The sequence below is a fragment of the Amblyomma maculatum genome, chromosome 11 (genome assembly GCF_055883805.1).
Source record: "Amblyomma maculatum isolate TAMU_Amacu chromosome 11, ASM5588380v1, whole genome shotgun sequence".
Classification (NCBI taxonomy): Eukaryota; Metazoa; Arthropoda; class Arachnida; order Ixodida; family Ixodidae; genus Amblyomma; species Amblyomma maculatum.
This window is the reverse complement of record NC_139354.1, coordinates 105,208,008-105,228,158: the sequence shown is the minus strand read 5'-3', so window position 1 is coordinate 105,228,158 and position 20,151 is coordinate 105,208,008. Positions and strand designations below refer to the sequence as shown.

The 20,151-nt window shown below is 47.2% G+C and overlaps 1 pseudogene; it reads left to right on the top strand.

The window, feature by feature from the left end:
- Positions 1-3,993: 3,993 nt before the first annotated feature.
- Positions 3,994-18,791, top strand: LOC146174569 (uncharacterized; annotated as a pseudogene).
- The last annotated feature ends 1,360 nt before the right edge of the window (positions 18,792-20,151 follow it).

Here is a 20,151-nt window from a genome sequence, read left to right as displayed (position 1 = left end):
CGTGAATGGGGGGTGCTGCGCAGCAGTGCCAGGAGGGAAGCTCCGTCAGGGGCATGGTGAAGGCGGTCCCCATGAGTGAGGCCTCCATGGAGGAGCTGCAGGGTCAGGGAGTAGACACCGGCTTCCGCAAGTGTTGCCACAATCCTAGAGCACTGCGTTGCTCCCAGAAGGCGTCGGATCCATTTCCTGCGTGCTCCGTCCAGGATGTTCACTCTGGTGGGCCTGAGGGAAACAAAAGGGAGGGCATAGAGTATGGAAGAGGTGGCGGCCGCCTCAAACAGTTGGATTGCCCATGATGTTGAGCAGCCAATGCCTCCTGCGAGAAGACATTGGGCTGCTCGGCCAACCCGGTTCAGATGACCCAGTAGGCCTTGTCTGCAGGGATCCATGTGAGGCGGTGATCGATCACTAGCCCCAGGTACTTGACCTGGCATCACCAGGGCAGGCTGGTGCCGTCGATCATCAGGGTGGTTGGTTGCGTGGGCTGACGCTCCCCATGAGGGCCTCCGACTTTGCGGCAGAGAGCTTGAGCCCCCTGTCGAGGAGGAACTGCTGCACGGAGTCGAGGGCTCGTTGCAGGGCTTTCCTAGCAGAGATCATCCGTCTCCTTGGGGCCCGCACCGAGAGCGCCACGTCGTCGGCGTAGACCGAGGTCAGCACTCTGTGGTTCCGACCCTGTTTGATGGCGCTCGGGAGACCGGCCAGGACCAGGTTGAACAAGAAGGGCTGAGAACGGACCCCTTGGGCACTCCGGTGTTGATGGGGCGAGGCGAGCTCAGGGTCTGTCCACCCGGACCTGCAAGGAACGATTGGAAAGGAAGGCTGTTATAAAACGCCGCAGGTTACCTGTGACTCCTAGGTCATCCAAAGCCTGTTGGATGGCCTGGTGTGGTAGATGGTCGAAGGCGGACTCGACATCCAGAAGGGCGATGTCGCCCACGTGCTGTGCCTCTTCCAGAGTGGACACCACGTCCGCGATGGAGTCCGCAGTGCACCTGTGTCTCCGGAACCCGGACGCTTTCAGGGCGAAAGTTTTTCACCCGGGCAATCCAAGAGAGGTGCTCCAGGGCCACGGACTACATGGCCTTGTAGGCTGCGGATGTCAGGGACACGGGCCGGTAGGAGGAGAGCTGCTGGGGGGGCTTCTTCCCCTTGAGGATGGGGACCACGATGGCCATAGTCCAACTCTCGGGAAGGATGCCGCTGTCCCAGATCCCGTTGAACACCTGCAGGAGGCGGGCCTTTTCTGGGGTGTCTAGGTTGCGCAGCATTTGGAGGGTGATCCCATCTGCACCTGGAGCCGTCTTTTTCTTGGACTGGTTGAGGGCCCGAAGAAGCTCGTGGTAGGTGATGGAATCCGAGCACTGGGCAGCGACCATGAAGGTTGCTGCGGCAGGAAGGGAGTGGCGGGTCTGAGGCTGACGTAGCGGAGGGCTTGGTAGAGGGCCTAGGGCAGGGCGGGCGGCCTTGGACAGGTGGTCTGCCAGCTCCTCGGCTAACACCTGGTAGGACACTCCTCTGGCAATGGCTGCGCCCAGGCAAGGATAGCGGTTGACGGTGACCTGCAGGAGAGATCGAAAGAGACGCCATGCTGTCACTGACTGCCGGGCGGTTTGTAGCTTGTGGCAGATGCTGGCCCAGCCTTCTCAACCCCACCGGCTGGCTTGTCGGTGGCAGCAGGCGTCGACCTTCCTCCATTTGGACCAGTCCTTGGGGAGCTCCGTCCGCTTGGCTATGCGTTCCGCCCTTCGCCTAGCTGCTCGAAGGCCCAGTAGCCGGAGGTCAGGCACCGGGGTCAGTCTGGGGACATGGCCAGACACGGTGGCACTCTGGGCGCATTCTCCTAAGAGGGTCAAGAAGTCACTTGCGTGCGGGCTACCCTCGGTCAGCTCCCTGAACTAAGACCACCTCGTTACCCGATACACCCTGTCTCGTCGGCGCTGCTTGGTAGGTGCCAGGTAGATGGGGAAGTGGTCGGAGCCCAAGGAGTCTGCCGCTAATTCCCAGGTGTAGAAGCAGGCCTCCGTCAGCAGGGCCAGGTCAAGGATGGACAAGCATCGAGGCCTGATGAAGGTTGGGGCCGTGGGCCTCAGGAACCGCAGGCCAGCAGCTGAGATGGAATCCAGCAGCATCTTACCTCTGGCTGTTGATGTCTGGCTGCCCCAGGCCCTGTGGTGGGAGTTGAAATTGCCACAGATTACAGCATCATTACCTAGGCGGCAATGCAGGGCCGTGAGGCAGGAAGGATCCCATGGGACGCCCGGGGGGACATAGACCGAGGCCACCGAGGTGTCTGTGTTGCCCAGACTGACACGGATGGCACCAATCTTGAGGCGGCCCAGGTCTTTGGCAGCGACATCTAGCACCGTGTGCGGGATGGAGTTGCGCACGTAGATGGCGGTGCGGGGTCGGTCCTGAGGATGGGACGGGTCCAGGCATGGGTCATCTGCACATGGACCGAGGGCACAGCAGGACAGGTCAGAGTAGCCAGTGTAGCCCGGTAGGCGAGCAGATTCCGCAGGTATCCTGGTTTCCTGAAGCGCCAGGACGTCAACTTTCAGGGTTCCCTGCAAAATCATGTCTCGTAGGTTAGCGTGGCGAGCGCGTAGGGAATGCACATTCCACTGGAGGGCGCGTGGCCTCTCTGCGGTTCCTCTACGGCTCGCCATGATTAAGGAGAGAAGGGCTCTCTGCAAGGAGAGCTGCCTCGTACAGCTTACGTGTCCCTGAGTTGGGGGGAAGCTGGGAGAGGAGGGTTTGGACCGCCAGTCGGATGGCAGCGGTCACACCTGTTTGCACCGCCCCCACCGTGGCAGGAGGCTTGGCAGGGCCTTGGGCTGCAGGGCGAGGTCTGGTCTTGAGGACCCCTGCGTAGTTACCTTTTCCCCCTTGGGGAGCTGTGGCTCGAGGGGGGCGTTGGCTCGGCTGCTGTGAGCGCAGCTCGGCGAGGATGGTCCGCCTTGCCTCTGGGTTGGGGTTCCTGCGCAGGGCAGTGGTCAGCTTACTCTGCTGTTTCCAGCGTGGACAGGACGGGTCCGAGGCCTTGTGGCGTCCACTGCTGTGGATGCACTTCGGAGCGGGAGCCATGCAGTCCTTCCGGAGGTGGGGCCCACTGCAGGTGGTGCAGCGTGGTGGTTGGGTACAGGCAGACCTGGTGTGGTTGTACCCTCCGCATAGGGGACACTGCAAGGGGTGGGCCATGAGGGGGCGGACACGGAACAGCATCCCGGAGATGAGGACGTGGTCTGGAGGTGGAGCAGCAAACTGTATCGTCACGGCTTGGTCGCTGTGCCTCAGGCTGACGATCCCCACGTCGGCCTCGATGGAGTCGGCCACGACGCTGTCGCTCACCTCCCAGTTGGCGCCGTACACCATTTCCACGTAGCTGTTACGTTGGGAGGCCTCGAACGCACACACCTGTGTGGTCGACAGTGAGGAGAGGGCCAGGAGCTGGTCACGGGCAGCCTCCGTGGACACGTCTGCGGCGATTATATTCCACTTCGCGTTCACTCGAAGCTCCAGGACTGCAGGGAAGCCGTAGGGGAAGGCGCTGTAGTCCTCCTTCACGATGTCCCTGGGGGAGAGGCCGCGTTCCAATGAACAGAAGAGGACGGTGGTCAGCCTAGGCAGGTTGCGACTGCGCTTGCGTCTGGCCTTGCGCTGCACCTGTATCTAGCCGCCAATGATCCTGATTCCCTGCGGGGGCAGAAGCCTCATTAGGAGGAGGGAAAGAGGAAATACTTACCTCTGTTGTAGGGGCATCAGCTTGGGACTCCTGTCCATGAGCTACGTTGGATGCCAGGCTGTTCGCTGCTTTGGCCTGGTGATCGGCAGGTGGGTCAGCAGTCTTAGCCGAGGTGAGGGTTGAGTCACCTGCCAAGTGGGGGTGGCACTGGACGGGGAGTCCGACGTTTGGTCTTCTGTGTCTGCGGGCTCCGGTGCCGAAGCGGCAGTTGTACATTCTGCCTTAACCTCACCCACAACCAAATATACATGGCTTGCACTGACATCATACGTCATTCGGGGAAACGCGTCGACCATGTTGGCGACCCAGTTGACCCACCATTACCCAGTGGCGGCATGGCCGTGGTGCGCGCAGTCGCTTTCGAGCAAGCCCGCATTGTTTTCCGTGCGTTTGTGAACTCTCTTGTGTAAACATGGTTAATTGCACTATTGTAGGCTGCTCCAATCACAGCAACGTCAAAGGGAGGAAGAGAGAGCCAACCAGTATGAGGTTCTTTTCTCTGGCAAAAGTCATACCAAACCAATGCGAGAAGACCAGAACCTTGGTTGACGCGCATCAAACGCACTCAGTTCAATCACAAAGGTCGTAATATGCGAGTATGCGGCATCCATTTCATAACAAGTGAGTCAACTCTTACTTTACAATCTCTTTAAAAACAAGGCAACGCGAACGCGCAGACACCAGTTCCGAGTGCGTTCATTTTACTGTTTCAGAGTTGCGCGTGTCCGTGTAATTTTTTTGCCCCTTACGATGTTTTAGTTAAGACCAGCTATGCTATGCCTCATTTCTACTCACGTACGCCGACTTTCAAATGAAGACGTTCCAAAGAAGCGTGGAAAGCTTGTAAACTTTCATCCGCAGGCGAACCATCGAAACTCTTCGACAAAACAAATCCTGATTGGGCCCCGTCTCTCAACCTCGGCTATGGAACCAGGCATGCCGATTCTCTGCGGCACGATCGCAGAGAGAAGCGATATGCACAAAAGCGGCAGACTGATGCTGATGAAGTAACTTCAGATGAATCGCCAGAGAAGCAAGTCGATCATACCGATGAATGTGAGACAGGTTCGTTTTTTTTTTTTTTGCGGGAAGGAAATTAAGGGGTGGTGTGGGGTGGGGGCAAAAGTACTTGTTCGTGTCTGTTTAAAAGCCCTTGGATTGCAGTTCTGCCTATGGGGGCATGATGCCTAGCCATTCATACCTTTCTCTATGCAGCTACTGGTAATGAATTTGCAAAGATTCTTTTTTCCTCTAGGGATCTTCATTCAGACCGACATGACAATGGAAGACATAAAGGCGCTGGAGCTGCATTCTGTGACTGTCAACGAACAACTTTATGCGCTGCAGAAAGAAAAAGAGCAACTTGAGATGTCCGAAGCCAAACTGAAAAATTTGATGCAAAAGTGTGGCTTTACAGTGGAATGGCAAACTTTACAGTTTTGTTTGCTGTATTCCAAGCTCTCACAAGCTTTGTTTCACACAATGATAACAACAGCCTCTCCAAGTTTCAGGAATTCATTGTTTTTATGATAAAGCTGAAACAAAACCTTCAAAATGCTGATCTTAGCTTTCGCTTTAACGTTTCAGAGGCAATAGTATCTCGCATCTTTAACAAATGGCTGCATGTGGCATATTGCAGGCTTACAGATGAAATTGTCTGGCCAACACGAAACGCCTTGCAGCAGACTATGCCACAGGCATTCTATGATTCATTCGGCAGCAATGTGGCAGTCATTATAGACCCTTGCATTCAAGCGTGTGTGGGCGCCGCCATATTTGGACTACTGGCTCCGTCTAGCGTCTGCTTGGAAGCGCGGCCATTTTGGACAGTCGGCGTTCATGTAGAGTTGGCCCTCAGCACCGTGGCTGCTGTCTGCATCTGTGTTTCTATCTTCTGTCATCACAGCATCATTCTGCAACATTCGGCTAATCTCACCAGTGTCTTGAGTCATCGCCGACACACCGAGACACACACTGCTTCTGACAGCGTCCGTATACGACTGCCTAGCGACTGCCGAACGGCAGCGGAAAGTGTCGGTTCAGTGCTGTATTGCTGTTTGTATCTGTGTGCCTTTCGACATCTCAGTATCGCTTTTGACCTTTAGGGCTAGTCACCCGGTGTTGAGGTTTACTCATCGAGGCGAATAGTTTCCTACTGTGAGTGCCTGAGGCGGCGGATCAATCCGTGCGACTGCCGGATGGCGTCGGCGTCAGCCACTGTTAGGTTGCCGCCGGACTCCGAGGCACCTGTCGATATCGGAGGTAAGTATAATGGTTCACCCTTTATTCATTGCTATCTGCGGAAATCACGACATTGAATGCCATCGGTGCCGTTCGGTGCAAATCTACAGTTTTCGATGCAGATTTTTACGAGAAACGAGGAAGTGCATGCCAGAAAGTAATGGTTGGCATTTGAACTTCATTGCATCATTGCTTCAGCGTAAATAACTATAGAATTCGTGATAAATCTCGCCAGGAACGACCGGGATCGTGATTCACGCGCTACGTGTGAAGTCTGATCGCTTTTCGCCATCAAACCTGTAGCTGCTGATCAGTTAATGAGGCAGGTTATGTACCGTACCGCGCCATAACATACTTCACGTAGGCTATAAATATACGCTTGGTGCCCCGCCGGGGTGGTGCAGTGGTAAGACGCCCGACCACTGTGCCGGAGTACCTGGGTTCGAACCCGACCTCGGCGGCTGCGTTTCGATGGAGGGGAAACGAAGATGCGTCCGTGTGCTGTGCGATGTCAGCGCACGATAAAAATCCCCAGTTAAATTAAATTGGTTCACAGGAAGGGAAAGGCGCAGTAACTGTCACACTTGCTCTGTGGACACCCGAACCGCGCCGTAAGGGAAGGGAGGAAGGTGGGAATGAAAGTGGAAAGAGAGAAAGAGGAGTCGTAGTGGAGGGCTACGGAGTAATTTCGACCACCTGGGGATCTTTAACGTGCGCTGACATCGCACAGCACACGGACGCCACTTCGTTTCGCCTCCATCGAAACGCAGCCGCCGAGGTCGGGTTCGAACCCGGGAACTCCGGCACAGTAGGTGGTCGAAATTACTCCGTAGCCCTCCACTACGGCTCCTCTTTCTCCCTTTACCCTTTCACTCTCACCTTCCTCCCTTCCCTTATGTCGCGGTTGAGGTGTCCACAGAAAACAAGTGAGACAATTATCGCGCCTTTCCCTCTCTATAAATAAATCAGTTTTTTTTTGTGTGTGTTGTTGGCTGTTCGTTGCTAACTGACGCGGAAATGCATTCAGAACAGTGTTTACACATACATCGTAGCTACAAGTGTACTTCCAACTACCGCTGTCAGGGAGGTTCACTCTAGACAAAGTGCCAAAGAGAAAGACGCCGGGTACAGTAATCTGACGCATATTCCTTCCTTTACTTACAAGGCATAGATTACTGTTACTTTCAAAGGCAGGGAGATCAGATTCTCAGTGTTACTCTCATCGCGCATGCAATCCGCCCTTCTACATTCGATTATCACTCGTCTTTGTGATAAATTACGCCTATGTTTGCTTCATCTGTGTGCACTTTTCTATGTATTTCTCTCTTGCAGCACAAAAGTAATGAAGTTGCAAACATTTTTTTTTTCAAACAATCTCACATACAGCCACCCTGATGCAGTCACTGCATGGACAGAAGACATTCGCGAATGGCCGTGTGTTTCTGCTGCGGATATCATCTTTTACTTGGTGAATTCTAAAGCGTGTGATCTTAACAGATGAGAAACTTCAGGTCCCTGGAGTCATACAACTATCTGCAAAGTGGGTGGGTGGGTAAAATCCTCACGCACAAAATATCTAGTGACCTGTGCTATGGAAAGGCACGGTATGCCCATCTCAATCTTTGAGTGCAACGCCAAGAACTGCTTGGGCATGCATCAAGCAACAAGGAGGAGTTATAACCGCCGGATGCACTTGTATGGCCGGGAAAGGGAAAGTCATGTTGGCGCAGTGCTGTGGAAAATAGAAATGGCGGTTTCAAAAGGCTTGACCGCATCATCTTGCACCGACAGGGCAGCTCTATGGAACAGCGGCACGAAACGCAACGTAGAGCCAGCCATGCTTGAGGACATATCCTTTAAGATTCAAAAGCAGGTTGTGGATAATCCCTCCACAAAGCGTCGGAGGCCATCATTCATGCCAATGACCAGAGAGAGATCCGGAAATTCCATGCAGAGTCACCATTTCCTTACTTGTTTGAAACCCCGGGTAATTAGAATTGACAATATCTTGTATGTTGTGATTAACTCCTCAAATTACTGCAAATATCTGACTTAATTGTCCCTGGACAGCTTTGCAGTTAAAAGGCGATAGCACTGCTCAGTGATACTTAAAAGCACAAACTCGAGCATTATTCCCTGTGTTCATCTTTTGAGCTCCTTTCGATATCTCTGACCATCACTGAAGGCAAAAACTAAGTACATGATAAGTTCAAAGTAGAATGCTAACATAGACTTGAAAAAAAAGAATTGTGCAGTGCCACGGCACGGCATGCTCTCTTGGTTCAGGTCTCTACAGTTGCATGTGTAGTATAAAAACAGTAGTGCTTCTTAAAGAACTGTTGCTTAAAGTGCTTCTCCTAGTTTCACGTTCACATCGTACACTAGCAGAAACATTCAGTTCACTACAAGCTCTAAGCTACTTACTAAAGAGCTTGCCCAATAAACAATTAGTTTTGAGGCTAAGACACTCAAACTGGCTCACTGACTTATGTCGTGAGGGACGGGATGGAGAAGGACTTAGACTTCAGCCACAAAGATTTTTATGTGCACTAACATTGCACAGCATGCAGGTACCTTTCGGCAAATTTGGCTCACTATAAATTGGTTTTAGAGCTTATTTTAAGTTTTTACCATGAGATAAACTTGTTTCACGTGATTTATGATCTATTCTATTTTGTGCAGGCACTCTTCTTTACGAGACGTTTCACCCGCAAGTACAGCGGCAAGTGCCTTCCCTGCCCAGCAATGATGGAGACAAGCATGGTGACCACAGCAGCGACAACTGTGCAGTGTGCAATACGTTTTATGAGCAGTATGTGGTATTCTCATCCCGAGGAGCAGAAATGCTTCAGTTAGAGGCAGCTACCCAAGCAACGCCACTGTGGTTTCTTTCCCGTAAACTTCGTTTGACCGCTTCAAATGTAAGTAAAGTCCCAAAAAGGGAAAGCACAGTATGTGAGAAGGCGGCGGTGAGGATGCTTTCTCCCAGCTTTTCTGGCAATGCCGCTACCAGATATGGCAAACAAATGGAGCCTGTTGCCCGCAAGCAGTTCTCGAAAAAGACTGGGCTGACTGTTAGGCAAACTGGAACCGTCGTAAACACTGAGCTTCCATGGCTCAGCACCAGTCCTGATGGGCTTATTGAAGGCATGGATGCAATAATTGAAATCAAATGTCCCCATACTGCTGCTGAAGAAGCTGACGTTGAGAGCTTTTATGCGGACCTACAATGCCTTTTAGACCGCACCCCATCATCAGACGTCGTTTTTCTCATAGGAGACTGGAATGCTAAGGTCGGGAGTGAAGAAATATCCGGAATTACAGGCAAGTTCGGTCTTGGTGAGCCAAATGAAGCTGGGCAGAGGCTAGTAGAGTTCTGTCAAGAAAACAACCTGACCATAGCGAATACTCATTTTCAACAGCACAAGAGGCGCCTGTACACATGGATTTCACCGGACGGTCTGTACAGGAATCAGATCGATTATATTATTTGCCGGCAGAGATGGAGAAGCGCTATACAAGCAGTAAAAACAAGGCCTGGGGCCGATTGTGGCACCGATCATCAGCTTCTTGTTGCTAAAATTAAGCTTCGATTAAGGACAACGCAGAAAACTAGAAGGCCTTTCAGGTATGATCTGGATCAGATTCCATTAGAATATGCTGTGGAAGTGAGGAATCGATTTCAAGAATTAGATCTAGAAGACAAAGAGCCCGAAGAGATGTGGACTGATGTTCGTGATATAATACAAGAAGTTGCTACTAAGGTAGTTCCAAAGCAAAAGAAATGCAAAAAAGCAAACTGGTTATCTGAAGAGGCATTGCAAATAGCTGAGGAAAGGAGGATGGCAAAAGGTATGGGGGAAAGAGAAAGATACAAGGTTCTCAATGCGGATTTTCAGAAAATAGCAAGGAGAGATAAGAATGCCTTCCTGAACATACAGTGTCAAGCAGTTGAGGACAACAGCCAATTAAGGAACACAAGAGCTCTGTATAAGACAATCAAAGATATCAAAGGAAGCTTCTGTGCTAAGCTGGGCGTGATAAAGGACAAACAAGGCAAGGACCTCACTGAAGCCTCAGAGATAAAGAAGAGGTGGCAGGAATACACAGAAGAACTGTACAAGAAGGACCCGGATGTGCAAACCCAACATAGGACGGTTGTGTTTACTGATCTCGAGCCGGGCATCCTGAAGAGTGAAGTTGAATGGGCCTTAGCCAGCCTTGCTAAGAACAAAGCTAGCGGAATTGATGGTATTCCAGCTGAGTTGCTTCAAAACCTCAACCACGACGCTGTTAACACACTGCATACATTATGTCAAAAGATTTGGACAACCCTGCAGTGGCCACAGGATTGGAGGAGGTCAGTTTACATCCCCATTCCAAAGAAAGGCAGTGCCAAAGATTGTTCCAACTACCGCACGATCGCGCTTATTTCGCATGCTAGCAAGGTGATGTTAAAAATCCTGCAAGGTAGGCTGCAGCAGTATGTGGATCGGGAGCTTCCGGACGTGCAAGCTGGGTTTCGCAAGGGCAGAGGAACTAGAGACCAAATTGCCAACCTTCGCTGGATCATGGAAAAAGCAAGAGAGTTCCAGAAACCCATTTACTTCTGCTTTATTGATTATGCGAAAGCGTTTGACTGCGTAGATCACAGCAGATTGTGGCAAGCTCTCCGAGAGATGGGAGTTCCAATTCACCTCATCTGTCTCCTCAGGAACCTTTATGAAGGGCAAGAGGCCACAGTCAGAACTGGGCATGGTCTTACTGATTGGTTTCCGATTGAGAAAGGGGTGAGGCAAGGCTGCATACTGTCGCCCTGCCTATTTAACCTATATGCAGAGTGCATCATGAGGAAGGCCGGTCTGGACGAGTCTTCAGCTGGAGTGAAGATTGCTGGAAAACGTATCAACAACCTTAGATATGCGGATGATACCACTTTAATGGCAGAAAGTGAAGTGGAACTCAAGAGACTTCTGATGCGCGTACAAGAAGAGAGTGAGAAGTTTGGGCTTAAACTGAACATTAAAAAGACGAAGATCATGGCGTCTTGCCCTATCAAGTCCTGGAGCATCAATGAACAAGAAGTGGAAGCTGTGACAGATTTTCTGTTCTTGGGCGCCAAGATTACCTCGGAAGGAGACTGCAGCCATGAAATTAGGAGACGCCTGCTTCTGGGAAAGAGAGCAATGGTTAGCCTTGACCGCCTAGTAAAGAGCAGAGACATTAGTCTTCCAACCAAGATCCGTATAACCCGTGCTATGGTCTTTCCAGTTGTGATGTATGGATGCGAGAGTTGGACTGTGAAAAAGGCTGACCGCCGAAGAATTGACGCGTTTGAATTGTGGTGCTGGCGAAGACTCTTAAGAGTTCCTTGGACTGCCAGAAGATCAAATCAGTCGATATTGTCGACCATAAACCCTGACTGCTCATTGGAGGGTCAAATTCTAAAGTTAAAGCTCAGCTACTTTGGTCATCTGATGAGAAGAGAGGAGTCGCTGGAGAAAGATTTGATGCTGGGAAAGGTTGAGGGTCGCCGGAGAAGGGGTAGGCAGCGAACGCGATGGTTAGATGGCATTCTCGAGGCATTGCAGATGAAGCTATGTGATGTTAAGAAGATAGTGAGAGACCGGAAAGCGTGGCGTGACATGGTCCATAGGGTCACGAAGAGTCGGACACGACTGAACGCCTGAACTGAACTGTCCCCATACAAATAACTGTGTACCATTAATCGGCAGTGGGAAGTATGATGTTAGGCTCAACAAAGATGCCGAACTAGAGCTTCAGGACTGTGGACCAAATGGCTATTACAGCCAGGTCCAGTTTCAGATGTTCTGTACAAAGACCCAGGTGTGCTTTTTTTATGTGTGGAGTGTAGAAAATGATGTGATTGTTCAAGTTCCTTATGATGCAAAGTATGTGTCACGGGCTCTACCGCGGCTGAAAAAATTCTATTTTTCAGAGCTACTTCCGCGCTTGACAGACTTACACATCAGTGGCAGGATGGATGTGCTGCATCAGTACTAGCAAATCTGCTCAGTGTAGTTAAATGTGAGCAGTCGCTCATTATAAAGGAGGGCACACTAAGTTTGCAATTCACTTGTTGAGCACTTACTTAGGCCCCATGAAAGTTCACTCCAATTTATTTCCTTCAGTACCACACTTTCACATAAGAAGGTTCACAAATAAGGCAGAGTAATAGTGTTTACGATTGAGAATGCCAGCATACTGATGGAAGAGACTAAAATTTCTAATCACTTGAGTTTGCAAAAAAATGAGAAGTTAACATTATTTTGGTGAACAATGTACAACCAAGAGCTAAATTTTTAATGTCCATTACAACATTGCATTTCACCTTTTACTGAAACAATGTGTCTCAGTATCTCACCAAAGGACAAATCAGTTATTTTTCATACATTAATGATCTTTGCCTTGACGATGAAGTTATACAGTAGAATTGTGTGCATATTTTTTCAATTTGGTGAGCTTTGCTTTAGTTGATCACAATAGTAATTTGTAAGACTGTTGTACACATGAGCTTTGTGCACAACTTTCTGAGATCTGCAATAGCCATCAGGAACACACTGGTAGCCTGCAAATGAAGTTCACAGTAAGCCCCTAAACCCTAAGAGTTAAATAAATTATGATGAAGCAGTGTGGTGAAATATATCAACAGTTAAGATGCTACTTTTAAAAAGTACTGGAGTAAAACATTCAAGAGTAAAACACTTTAATGCAAAGTCCAACAGTTGCACCATTTTTGCTGTGAAGTTGAAACCATTGCTCCTTCAACCCTCTCTGCATTTAACAAGGTGTCGAGCAAATTACCCTATTGATGTCTTGAACAATGCGTTTTCTTGCCATTAAGGAAAGAGAAAAATTGTAATCAACGAAAATGGACAATATACAAAAGCTGATGTAGCAGTAACCTATGCACTGCAAGTGTTGCTCTGAACACATGTTTGCTCTTCAAGTTTGTTGATATATATATTTTTTATACTCATTTTATGCTCTTTAAGTACATTACAGGTTGAGTGTATGAGTATCATGTACTTGTGAAGTGCCCAAGATGAAACTAGGAAAAGGTATAAACCGAGCCTTTGGGATAATCTAATATTACAGTGTGAAGGCTCGTACAGGCAAGAAAGCCACTGAATATTACCCTGAAACGCTAAGCTGCCACACTTGTTCTCCAAGTATGCAGTCCTTACCTCACTTCAGTACTTGAATACTACTAAGAAGAGAGTATCTCTTGCCAGTGACTAGCTCTGCAATGTTGGAGCAGCTAAAAGCTTGCTTTCAGAGAGGTATGGCTTTGTATATTGGTACGAAAAAGGTGAAAAACAAGTAAGGACTGAGCCTGCAATGTTAGTGATGCTTTAGAGAAACCGCCCCTTCAACTCCTCCACTATTTTGGTTGTTACAACTCTGCTGCTGTCAGTACAATCATTCATTTGGGTGGATGATGAGAACTAAATGAGATCAAATGAATATAACTATCATGGACTCATAGTTAATTGCAGAAGAAGACAATACATAGACAACGCTGTCCTAATCTTGTTTCAAACCTGTATACATCTCAGCCCGTACTTAAAGCAGAGTGAGGTTAATAATATCTGAGCATGCAAAAGTGCAGCTGTATGGCTTTGTGAGTTAAGTAATAGTGACTGGCACTAACAAGCCTTAATGCTAGCATCATTGCAGCCACTGAAATGTTATCTGTATTGCTAGATTCGTAAAACTACAGTTCTGCTGAAGAAGCTCGGTGGTTATGGTGCTCGGCTGCTGAACACAAGGATGCGGAAATCCTCATTGGCTTTTGATGGTGGCAAAAAGCAAGGTGCCCATCAGTGCACATTAGGACATATAGTGGTCGATATTTCCAGAGCCCTTCACTATGGCGCCTCTCATAATTCAAATCACTTCACAACGTTAAACTCTTAACGCCTTTAAATACTCATTTTTTCCACGCACCAGTGAGGAGTGGAACAGGTGTCCACCAGATCTTTTAACCAGAGCTGATTCTTTTGACTCAATGTTTTCGTCACAGCATTTAATTTGAGAGCCATTTATTTCTACGTTTACTTTTTGTATTTTGCATATGAGCCTTGTATTTATTGTTGTATTTTGTGTTACAACTTGTATTACCCATTTTTCAATTTTGCTAATCCTGTTCTTTTTGCATATATTATGTATTCGCCCCTCCTGCTTGGGCCTACTGTAGGCCTGCAGTATGTTCTAAATAAATAAATAAATAAACCAAACTAAACCATCAAATTGCACATCCACTTTTGTCATTCCAGTTTTGTAGTCTCCTTACAGCAGGCATCAACAACTTACTGCTGTGCTTTTACAATGGTGGTTTTCAAATGCGAATCGGAGTGCTTTCTTCATACTTTACGTCTTTTATGCCTCCAAGAAACAAACAACTGGCTTTCATAAGACTATCATCATTGATAAACAAGTGCAGGTTTAGTTAAATTAAAGAGCAATTCTACCTACGAGGACTACAGGATATGCCCCAGTTGCCTCCATATTAGATTACTGAAAGCACCTTCTTTAGGTCATGCGAAATTGGCAGTACAGTGCCCAATTTGATGAGGGAACTGAAACCAAGTCAGAGAAAATAAGCCAGATGTGCATTGACTGCATGCTGTGCACTATTACAACACCCAATATCAGGCCATCACATTAATTTTAGTTTTTAATGATATTCTTGACATTTCCTTGATTTCCTAGTACATGCAATTTGCCCCTGTCAACTTCACATTGCTAGACACCCTGTTTAATGAGAGCATCCTTAAGGTTGCACAACCCTGCACAGACAAAAACCATATCACTAATTGTCTTCTTTGATGTGATTGGAAGAGCTTGCTTGAAAATCCTGTAGGTCTTGATTCTGTTGATTCTGAGTCGGGCATTTTGTTCAGGTAAACAGGTTTCGCCAAGTGGCATGTTGAGCAAGTTCGGTGCCAGATGCGCTGCTTTGCCTACTCCACAAAATTAAGAGTGGCACGAAAACACTCCCGTATTGCATTACTCGAGATGCACTCGGAGATTAGATGCGCTACTGCCGAATTCAGGTGCCAGAAAACAAGTAGTTCCGTAATTGAAATCGCTAGGGTATAGTGCCTACAAGGATCTAGGGTATAGTGCCTAGAATAAATGTGAACATAATCAGCAGTGGAAATGTTCATTGCAATGTTTTTTACGGACAGTCACGCTAACAATAAAGAAGAAATGCAAAACTTAAGAAAAAACAATTGAGTCGATTATCACAAACGAAACCGAAACACGAACTAAACCAAGTTCGCATGTTTTTCGTTCCAAGATCTCAGATTTCAGTCCACCGTTCTCAGTGCTGCTCGCTCAACCTGTAAAGGCAACTAATAGCCAGTTTGGACAGTGATCCCAGTGGTGATCACCGGTGGCTCTAAGTGCTTTGCTTGTTCCTCCTTACTGCGCTTTCCTAGTTACCGAAGGTCGTATAATTCACTGAGTGCGCCTCCGACTTGGGCCCGCGGAACTGTCATTCTCAGACTTGCGCCTGTGTGTGCCAGGTAGGCCGCCCGAACCAAGAAAGCCACCAGTTTCACCACACCTCCTCTGGACAGAGCTACACCGTAGCATTCTGTTGCTAGAGCGTCTTCGGAGAGAATAATGGCGGAGGCAGGCACCTTTGAATGTGTGGAGGACCGAGAGTCCTCTACCTCCGAGATAAATGTATTGCGTTGCAATTTGCTTGATGCATCAGATGCTGATTAATGGATGCAGCGGTACAGCATGACGACAAACACATCCCGGATTATTGAAGTGAGCACAAAATGCACACGGTAAGCTATAGTATGTTTTCTTGTCTTGTGAACACAGAGATGAGCACATATCCAAGTGTATTGGTGCATTGTTTCACAAGGCCTTGAATTTTCGAATTATTTTTTTCTCTTAATTCCCTTGATGCAAAATATTCCGGACATGCAAGATAACCACCGCTACATTGTTCAGTGTTTTGTCTTCTTTTATTAATTTATTTATACATACTGCAGCCCTTGCTTAGGCTGTTAGCAGAGCAGGTAAAAATGAATACTGAAAAAATGAAAACATGCACCTGTACAACTTCTGCACTTTATATATATATATTATGGAGGGGGAGGGGGGCAGCTTTTTATCCATGCGGCACCATAGTTTACCATCTGAAAAATGCACATTTATCATATCTCATTTTTATTTGTTCTTTCTCTTCCTGCTTTTTACTGCAGACCGCCATCACATATGCCTCTTGCCATTTACAGGCTTGAGCACAAAGCAAGAACTGAAACAGGATTTCATATAATTCTTAGTTTACACTGTAAAAACCATCCTTTCTTCTCCCTGATATATCTCCTTGGTTCTTACACAGCAGAAGAACATCAGGGTGTGTAATATTTATCAACTAAACACATTCAACAGCATTAGTGCAATGGTATGCAAATCTGATAAGTACTGTTTCATATATCTGGAAAATCTGCAATACTAAAGGGACCCGTAAGCAAGATTCTTAGGCTAGTACTGCATTCACTGCCAGCAAAATAATCTTTTAGAATTCGTGCCAATCAAAAATAAGAATTTCTGAACTGCAAACAACTTCTTTTCTCATTGCAGAATGGTCTTCCACAAAGTCTGGCGGTGCCAGCACCACCGGCGCAACAAGGTGTCAGACGGGCGCAACGCCAACTGCCCTGCAAAGCTTGACATTAAGATAAAAAAGGTGAATGCAGACACCAAAAAAAAACCGACAAATACCTATGCAGTGATATCCCACTTCCTGCCGTCAAGGGGCAACCACAATCATAGCACGCAATCAGCCAATGCATTGAGGATGCTTCGTGCTAGTCCGGAAACACGAGAAAAATTTGCAAGCTACTTTGAAGCCGGAATGACGGCAGCAGGTGCCATTCACCATCACGAAGAGGTGCTAACCCAAGATGCCGAGAGTCACGTTCTACTGGCAAATGCTGCCATAAATCCAACCAAGAGAACTGTGTACTACTGGTATGAACAATGGAAAAACAACAAGTATGGTCTGGTGGGAGATCTCTTGCCCAAGATTAATGAAAAAATGGCTCAGTACGCAGCTCAAGGTAAGATTGCTCATACAAAAACCTTGTGTAAGTGAGAAAATGTTTTTTTCATCTGAAATTTCCTGCTCCTTTGAACACTGTCACTGAAACAATGCAATTAACTGGCTGAGGAGAAGCTTGCCTCAAACACTCATAACCTTTGTGCTGTATTCAAAACCTATGATTCTATTACAGTAGAACGCCGCTATAGTAAACTCGGATATAGTAAAAACTGATATAGTAAAGTGAAACTGAAGTCCCAGTTCATCTTCCATAGAAAACTGTACATATTTCCCCCTATATAGTAAAGACATTTTTGGCAAAACTCGGTTATAGTAAAGTGCGCCTGACCGCGGCGACGACTCCCACGATATGACATTATCGCCCGCGCACTACCTAGAATCGCGAAGAAAATATATACATTTATTTGTATTTGAAAACAGAAAAATAACAGCGAGTGTCCTCTTAAGTGGCTTTACCACCAGGCTTAGCAGCATTCAGGACAAGCCTACTTTACAGAGGCACTGGAGCCGTGAGGGAAAGCATGCAGCGCGTAGGACAAAAAAAAAGTAAAGCTGTCTACAAACATAAAAAGGAGGCGGCGCAGTCCATTAAGAAAGTAAGGGAGAGTAAAAGTGCAGCAAGAAATGGTAAAGGGGAATAAACGGGCTAGCATTCACAGTACTGTGCAGCACAAAGCATGAGGCAGCGGAGGCAAGAAGTGTAGGTGCAGCGTGTGCGATCTTGCAGCACTTGACTGCCATGCGCATTTATCATTTATTGCCTTTTAAAAGACAGAAACAGCGAAAAGTGACGCTGTGTTTCTGCAAGGCTTTGGTTTTCACATGAAATTGAACTCGGTTGTATTCGTAGCCACGTCCTCATGCTTAAGAGGTACTTCGACAAGATGTAAGAAATTTTTGTAACAAAAAAATTGCACGAGGAGATAAGAGAGAGATGAAAACCATATCAGAGTGTTTTTTCTCATTAAGCGACAAGAAACGTTCAGTAAGTGGCCATTTAACTATCACGCAACATCTTTAAGACAATGTCATTACCAACAACTGATATAGTAAAGACCCAGATATAGTACAGATTTTTGCTAGACCCAGTGACTATACTAAAAAGGGGTTCTACTGTACACCTACCTTTTAACGTGGGTTGAAGCAATTAATACACAATATTTAAAGTTTACATAGAGAAGTCACATATACAAGCCAGGAAGCTTTCTCTGACAGTTTTGTCTAGCGCTTAAAACGTGGCAGAGCAGTATCTGTTCATGAAAAGAAATGCTACAAGACTGACATTCATAAAAGCCCCCACTATCTGAACCTCTCCAGGAACTTTTTTTTTTCATCTCTTCAGAAGAAACTTTTTATAACAAAGCCTGTCACGCTTGTTCAGAATATCTAAATATCTGTGAAAAAAAAATCTTATACTACTTTCTGTTTTCACAGGAGTAATGGTGCACACCACATCAAACCAAGGAAACTGCTGAACAGTACTTGTCACAACACCAATAATGTGCCATGCTCAGAGCTTAGCCTCAGCACAACAGATTATTTTTGTTGACTCTACTGCATCATGTGACTCAACGAGAAGCACAGCAACTGTGCTACTCACTGCAACCAAGGCTGGAGCAGTGCCGATAGCTGTGCTGCTACACAGCTCACAGACCAAGGAGGGCTACAGCCTAGCATTTCACCTGCTGAAGGAGCACTATCCTCTATGCTTTGGAGGAAACAGGTATGTGGTATTATCTGATTGCACTAGAGCTAGTAAAAGGAAACACTCCTGAAGTATCTTGCCTACAGAGCATGTTAAATTACTTATGATGAAGGAACATCAAATGCTTGGTGATGACAGCAGGGGATTGGCATTGCCCTCCTAAGGCAGCAATTTATACAAATTTTCTGGAAATATTCATAGAAGGACTCTGGCATACTTTTCTGATGATAGTACACTGGTTTCTAAGCTCTTGATATCAGTACATATATTTACCCATTCCTTGATATGGGAAAGATTTACTGTTTTTAATACGTATGGTATATGGTATATAACCTGAGTCTCACATAGACTCAGTTTATGAAAGATGCCACTCTCCAGACCACCGGGGAACCTTTAATGCACACTGACATTGTACAACATATGGGCAATTTTTGCCTTTTGCGTCTATGCAAATGCAGCCGCCACAGCCAATAGTATCTGGGTGCCCTAACTACTGAGCCACCAGAGCAGGTTAGTTTTTTTTACGCCAAGTTACAAACAATATAGCTACATGAAACACGAGTAGACTTCAGTCACAGTGACTCAGTTTCCTATGGCCCGCGGACTGGGAGCAAGTACTTCCATGCAAGCTGTCCCCCCCCCCCCCCTTCCTGGTCATTTGCTTGTGGCAGCGGATGGTCGTCTGGTTTCTCGTCTTCATAACTGCTTGTTTGCAAGATTCAAGGAGGCAAAAAAAATTCAATGATGTGGAGAGTTCATGTACTTTCACATAGTTTAAACATTAACAGATTTTCTTCAAAAATGTTAACCCGGTCTTGTGCTAGCTGCATCCATTTGACCCTGCGAATTTCTTAATCTCATCCACCTACCTAATTTTTTGCAGTTCCCTGCTAGGCTTACCTTCCCTTGGAATCCAATTGGTTACTCTTAGAGACCATCGGTTAGCCTCTCTTTGCACTACATGCCTTGCCCATACCCATTTCTTCTCCTTACAATTTCCACTAGAATATCAGTAACTTGAGTTATTTTTCTTACTTACTCTGTACACTTCTTATATTTTAACGTTACACCTACCCCTTTCCGTTCCATAGCTCTCTGCGTTGCCCTCAACTTAAGTAGAACCCTTTTCGTTAACCTCCGTGTTTCAGCCCCATCGGTCAGTACCGGTAGGATGGAACTGTCATACTTTTCCTCTTGAGTGATACCGGTAAGCTGCTAGTCATAAAGTTCAAGTACCTTCCAAATGCACTCCATCGCAATCTTATTCTCCTAGTTATTTGCCTTTTGTGGTCCGGATCTGCGGCCGCTACCTGTCCTATTCGCCTACCACTTCCAACGCTTCGC